The sequence below is a fragment of the Scomber scombrus genome, chromosome 8 (genome assembly GCF_963691925.1).
Source record: "Scomber scombrus chromosome 8, fScoSco1.1, whole genome shotgun sequence".
NCBI classification, from domain to species: domain Eukaryota; kingdom Metazoa; phylum Chordata; class Actinopteri; order Scombriformes; family Scombridae; genus Scomber; species Scomber scombrus.
In genome coordinates, this window is record NC_084977.1 from 18,095,215 (window position 1) to 18,102,249 (window position 7,035).

The following is a 7,035-nucleotide window of genomic DNA, read 5'->3' on the forward strand; positions in this document are numbered from 1 at the left end:
AGAACGTCTATACTGAACAAACATGATTATGTTCAGTGTCAACATTTTTTTAAATAAACAATGACAATGTTTTTAAAGTTATTTCTCTGTATAATATCTGCACATGGAAACTACTGTGTTGTTGAAGCTGGGGAATAATTGTGAATTTAAAGGGTAGGTAATTGTCCAGTATGAACATCACTCTTATGCTAGGCTGAATGGAAATAAGATTTACTAATTTAAAGCTTTTCAGGGTTCAAGGTTCATTTTGTCATTATACAATGCAGGATTGCACAATGAAACCCCCTTAAATGCTGCTCGCATACGCAATGTATTTACAAACATTAAAACATTTAAAGATAGAAAATGAACAAAACAACCAATTTGGCAATAAAATAGAATAAAGCAGTGCTAAATAAGAAATTTTAAAATGACCTATATTATAAATACAAGGAATATACTGTTACACATACAAATAGTATATGTCTATACCCACAAGTTTTTAATAATTGAAATAAATGTAATATTCAAGTTAATATGCAAAAAAGAAAAGAAGGTAGTAGTGGTGAATGCAGGTAGCGCAAAGGTTGAGCGCTTGTGGTTTCTCACTGCTGTTCAGAACATTTGAGACATAATATTGTGTGCAAATTAATGTTTTATAACAAATAGAAACTTAGCTAGAAGTTCTTCATTGATGCAGGCTGTTTGTCAAAGTAACATCCACCGTAGTCAATATGTTACAGCCAGATGGCATGCATGTCAATATTTGTCACCTATATTGTTGTGCTTGTTGCGATCTGTATCCACATGTCCAAGGTCTGCTTACTGTCTGCCTCATGAGACTGACAGGTGTCTGCACGTTGTATTGAGGGTGACTTTCTTTCCAACACTTCTGGTTTCACTTTGATTGTGACTCAATTTTATTCTCTTTCATGGTTTCCGTGGCTGGCTGTTCCTCACTCCAACATCAAGCATTTTTATTTGCTCAGGATTAAATCATGTTGATGTGTGTCTTTACATGTATACATTTTATGGGATACAACCCATCAAAGGAGGCTGTAGAGGAAATCAGGCCGCAATAAATCTACAGCGTCACTCACAAGCTGATGGATATGTGACAGCATGAGTGTGTGACAGCAGGTTTGTGTCTGATGGTATCACGTACATTTCTCATCTGCCAGCACAGATGTTTCATGTCTGCCCATGCAAAACATTACATGAGTCCAATTTTAAACTGTGGCAAATTTTGAAGAACCAAGGCAAAGAAAAACAATAAAAAAGAAAGAACATAAATTTGGTCTTTGCCGTAAATATTTAAGTGCTAAAGTAAAACTATGATTACTTTGGTTTTGAGTCATTTCATTACTTTAAGTGCCCAAAGTTAAAGCTTTTGAATACAAATAAGTTAATTTTTTTCTAGCTCAAGACTAAGAAAGCATTTATGGACTAACATTTATTTGAAAAGATTTCTGTAATCATTGGCCAGAGACCAGCAGAAAACAATCTCTAAACCTCAGAGACAGCGTTACATTTGATCCTCTTCTCACTCTCTGTTGGTTTAACTTTCCAATGATTTCATCAGCTTTTATGTGGAAACAAATCATCACTTGGCTAATATACAATATAGTCTAATTGTATTGAATCACATAGCGTATTGTCTGCTGGTATGCCTTGTGCCAAAATTAGATAAGCTCTTGAATGTTGTAGATCATTGTTGTCAATAGAAAAAATGAACCACTCAAATGTCAGAAAGCCAACATGAAGTTAGATCTGCCCTTTTCATATTGAAGCCTTGAATGCAAATGTCGAATTCTGAAAATTTAATAAATAACTTTTTTAAGTCAGTTGAGGCAGAAAAATCAATAGGTAACTTTTCTGTGTACTGACCATCTGCCTCAGTAGACAGGACAGACTGATGAAGGTCTCAAAATGAACTATTCAGTGGTTTGAAAAACAGTCATAGTCAGTCAAAATACTATGTGACATATGTGGATGCTGCACATGGGTGAAAAATTACAGGAAAAACAAGCAAAGTGCCTTAGTAAGGTGTTTACAGCCTCAGTGTGCCTTGGCATAGCTTTAACGAGTCTCTGAACTCTTTTTAAAAACATATTCCCTCATTTGGTGTTTTGATGATTGTGGCTGAGAGTGCTGTTTAACACATCTGTCCAAATGATCCACATCATTTTATACTCATAAAACCAACTGTTGAAAAGGTTTTTTTTTTCATTTTAATTCTTAAATTGTACCAAAAGTATTGTTAAACACATTTTTAATTTAATAAGAGTAACCTTTGAGCAGAGGGAGAGATGGAGACGCTGCAGACAAAAAAGGGAGGCAAAAACTGGATATTTCAGACTATTCAACCTCCAAGTACCTGCTATTGTGGTAACTGTAGTAACTGCATGTGCAGTATTAAAAATCTCTGCCAGCTGTTGAAGGGATCATTTTTCACTTTGGTTGTCTTGAGGGCTTGGATATAGTGTGAGAGTTGAGTTTATGCTGTAGATTTAGTGTGTACGTAACTTTATGGATGATCCATCTACGCAGATCTACACTGTAATTGTTATAAAAATGCACTGCATGAATACACTCATTTGTTATTGTTATATAGTTACTGGCTGACTAATTATAAACTGTTATCTACACTTCTGAGTGTTCTCTGAGAAACTGAGAAGCTGTATTACAATAGTGAATGTAACTGTTTAAGTCCCTCTCAACTCAAAAATGTGTTTTTCTTGTTACGTCAGTGTGATGCTGGAGCTTCAGAATAATATGTGTGTAGTTTGACACTAGGTGACCATTCACATGAATCTGCAGAAGAAAGTTTATATGTGCTAACCTGAGTTTAAGGTGTGTGCATGCATCCAGTTTGCAACTAACCCCAGTGTGATGCTTGAAACCTCCAGTACTCACACACTGGGAATAGACTTTACATTTCTACTTACATAGAAATGATTTGCATATTCATATATTCTGTGAAATAATTCATCTTTTATGTGAAAAAACCATGTCAGAATTAAATATTTATTGAAAACAGAATATTTTTTATTGATCTTAAAATGACCATCTGCAAATACACAATATAATTCTACTTTAGTAAATTTTGATATTATAAGATACAAGAAAAATCATTTTTTAGTCTGGTTGATACTACATACTGATATTTGATACTTCTTTCCCAGTGTGCCAATTTCATATGAGACTGACTTGAAGGATAAAAAAACCAAACCTGCCACAGTTGTCTCTGTTCCTATTTTTTTAGTTCATTGTTTTTAATTTATTCATCTATTTCATATTTCTTATTGATTATTACATAACATATTATCATTATTATTATTATTATTATTATTATTATTATTATTATTATTATTATTATTATTATTATTATTATTATTATTGGTCAGTACATGAAGACATTAACCTCCACAAAGGGGCACTGGGGGGCAAAGGCATGAAGGGATTTGTAAGTGAGAAGGAGGATTTTGTAAGCAATGCTTCCAGCAGGTATGAAGCAGATGGCAACAGGGACAGTGATAAATGGCACAACAGCTGTGATGGGCTCCCAAAGAAAGATGGCCATGAATGTGCTTGAGTCACAAAAACTATTTATGTCTCAAACCCATCCTCCTCCAAACATCAAGGCCTCTGGGCTTTTGTCTGCTTGGAAATGGTACAGATTGGATTTTTTCATCATGTACTCAAAGTAGTTTCAGAGCATTCATTGAATGAGAGATTTGGCTCCTGCGTCCCTAGCAAATAGTTTGTGCATTAAAGCTCAGCGTCAGCGTCCTTTCCTTCGTCACAACGCCATCACCTAAGGAGTGAATGTCTCCCAGCAATGAAATGAAGAATAGAAAAATCCTGACACAAACCTCCATTCATTCATACCTGAGATGTACAGCCAACAGTCCACTCAGCTGCTGAGAACATAGCTTGGTAAACTCAACACCTCTTTCATTTTACTCTTTACACCAATGTCAGTAGTTTTAATCTGAATTTAACCAAATGTATTGCAGTGTAAATACAGCTGAATTCTTCTACATGTGAAAAATAATCTAAGCCAGTAATTGAGCATTAACTCCATTGCTCAAGATGGAATCTGTCACGTGCAGTCATCATGAATACAGAACATGGATTATAAAATATTGGTTATATTTACTGTACTTTATATTTCATTTTAATATAGTGAACTACTTGAGTGACACAATGCTGGCCTGTATTCATATCATTTCATGACGCACTTCATGTAACAGTTTGTCTTATTATAAACAAAAACTTTATTCAGAGCTAAACTGTGTGTCATTCTCAACAGTTGCATGCGAGCTGTCCTTTTTTCAGAACACTCAGAGCTGTCATTTTGCTCAACAAAGCATTCATCATTATGTTTGTGTTAGTGGCCTCAGTATCTGTAGTATAATACGCTACTCTGATGTGGGGGTGGGAAGTAGTGCACTGCCTCCAACTTTCATGGGATGGGATGTTTTGTTCTTACGGGATGATGAAATTCGAACGGCAAAGACGAGGATTTCTGGGAAACAAATGAAACATCGCATTGAGACTGATCCAGACTGGGGAGGGCTGGGGAAAGGCTGCTCTCTGTCCTATCAACAACACAACACACCTCAGACTGTGAAGAATTGATGCGATTCCTCACTTTGACAGGGTCAGGAGCAGGGAAAATATTCAAGCCGATGCATCGGTCTCCTCCATGTTAACACTCACAACTCATTTCCCTACAGAGGAGTTACTTTATTCTACTCTCTAATCTGATACACTCTTCTCAGACCATGAACTCTCTGATGAGGCAGCGTATGGCATATGGCAAATTGATGACTCCTTAAAAAAATACAACCAATATATTCAACAGAGGGACGGTAATAATGAGAAACAGGAGGCAATTTTCTGCTTGGTCTATTTCCATGCATGTATGCAGAAGACAGGGTGTCATGCTGCGCTGGTGCAGATTTTAGCCCCAAGTAAAAGACACATGCTAACGTATCGACCTTTGCTTGACACAGTGAGGACTGCAAAGGCCTCCGCAACATTAATGGCTACAGTGCACCTTCACATGTGACTCAAGAAGTAGAGCTGGTCATCCATGAATTGAAACATTAGCAGTTAGATTCCCAGATTATGTGTGTGTAAATATGTGTGTGAATGGATGAATGTGGCTTGCAGCGTAAAAGCCATTTGAGTGGTCAGAAAACTAGAAAGACACTACATCAGTGCAGTCCTTTTACCATTTACCATAAATGTTCAAATGTATATACATAGAGATTACCAATACTTAAATAAACACAGAACCTATGTAAGTTTGCTTACATCTCTTTATTTTGTTATCTTTGTTTAGATGTTTGCCTGTTCTTGTGTTCTTTGTGTCATCTGTTTTTTCTGCATGTAAGTACATTTCAAGCTCCCAAAAACTGGAGCCAAATTCATTGTCGTCCTCTGCCACTAATGTTGAGTCTGATAGTCGCAAAATGCAAAATGTCATTTTTGAGGCTTAGCAGCAGTTCATGCCAAAATGTTTGAACTCTGTGTTAAATGTGTATAGAAGTGTCCAATAAATGGTGCATATATAAACACAATGTGATTGCCTATGAAGATCTGTCTCTTGCCAGCATCACTCGTAACATTAAAACATTGATTTCTGCTTTTTAAAGAGTACATTTGATTATACGGTCTGCCCTGCAAGGTACTAAATGTTTTTTCTCTTCCAGTCTTAACATCATTATATTTAATGACAGGGCTCAGCAGTGTTTCAGCAGACAAATCCTCAGAAAGGAATGAGTCATTCATTGGCCAAACTTTACACAACATCAAAACTTTAGAGTAATTTGTGGATATAATGACCGCTGCCAGTCCATTTGCACTTTCTTTCTTTTTTAGACGTCATATGTGAATTACTGACTGCTATGCTCCGTAATGTTTTGAGTCCAACTGTGTTTGCGTCTTTTTAATTATTCTTTGTTTACAGTGTCTGTGTGTGAGAGCTGACAGGGCTGACATTTACAGTGAGCCATGTACACACTATAAAAATGAACATCAATGTGGACATCTATTACGACTAAGCTATATCATGACACTGTACATGAAGTGTAATACTCTGAAGGTCAGTTGCACTGGGGTCATTTTTTGTTTAGTTCATTTGGCCGTCTTATTCAATCAACTGCTTCTATATGTTCTATATGTTTTAAGGTTAAGGGCTAATTAAATTGAAATCAAAGGGCAACATGTTCCATTCAACATTATTTGCCTGTTGTGACTGCAGGTATTTTTCCTCTGTAACTCTTAAATAGTCTTGGACACAGATGGGGCTTTAATCAACTACAAAGCAGCTTTATGTACCCTCATGTTTACCCGCATTAATTTACATGGACAATAAAACACACAGTAGAGACATGTCATGCTATTGCCTCTCAATTCCAAGTCTGTCCTCCCTAAAACAAACAGGGATCTCTAATCATCTCATACGGCGAAAACTATCCACACTTGATCAGGGTCAAATTTTCATCACTAATTCAACAGCTCCTGGAATATAGATGATTTATTGTTGCTGTTGTACATCTGGTCTAGAGACGTGTTATAAAAATAATCCATAGACTAAGAAGGAGTAAAAATTAATTTGATGATTTGCAGGTCGAAAAACAACTAAACGCCTAGGTCATAACTGAATTAAATGAAAGAAAACAATCTCACCACCACAATGTCCATTTAGTAGCTGTGTTGGAGCTTTTGATAATATCACATTCATCCGTAGATAGTTTGCCCAGCTGTATGGGATCATAGACCAGACTAAGCTTAGTCAAATGGTTCATGTGTTTTAGACAAGTATACATATATAGCTGTATTTTCATTTAAGTAATGATATTTCAGTGTCAACAACATACTAAAATGAGTTACTCAAATGCTGTTGAAATAACATTTTATATGCAACAAAAATGGGGGGGTGGAAATCTTTTGTAACAAAATTAAGTCGAATTGCAACCTAGACATGTAGATGTCTTTTGACCAGCGACTGACCAATAAGCACTTACTGAATTATGCAGCACA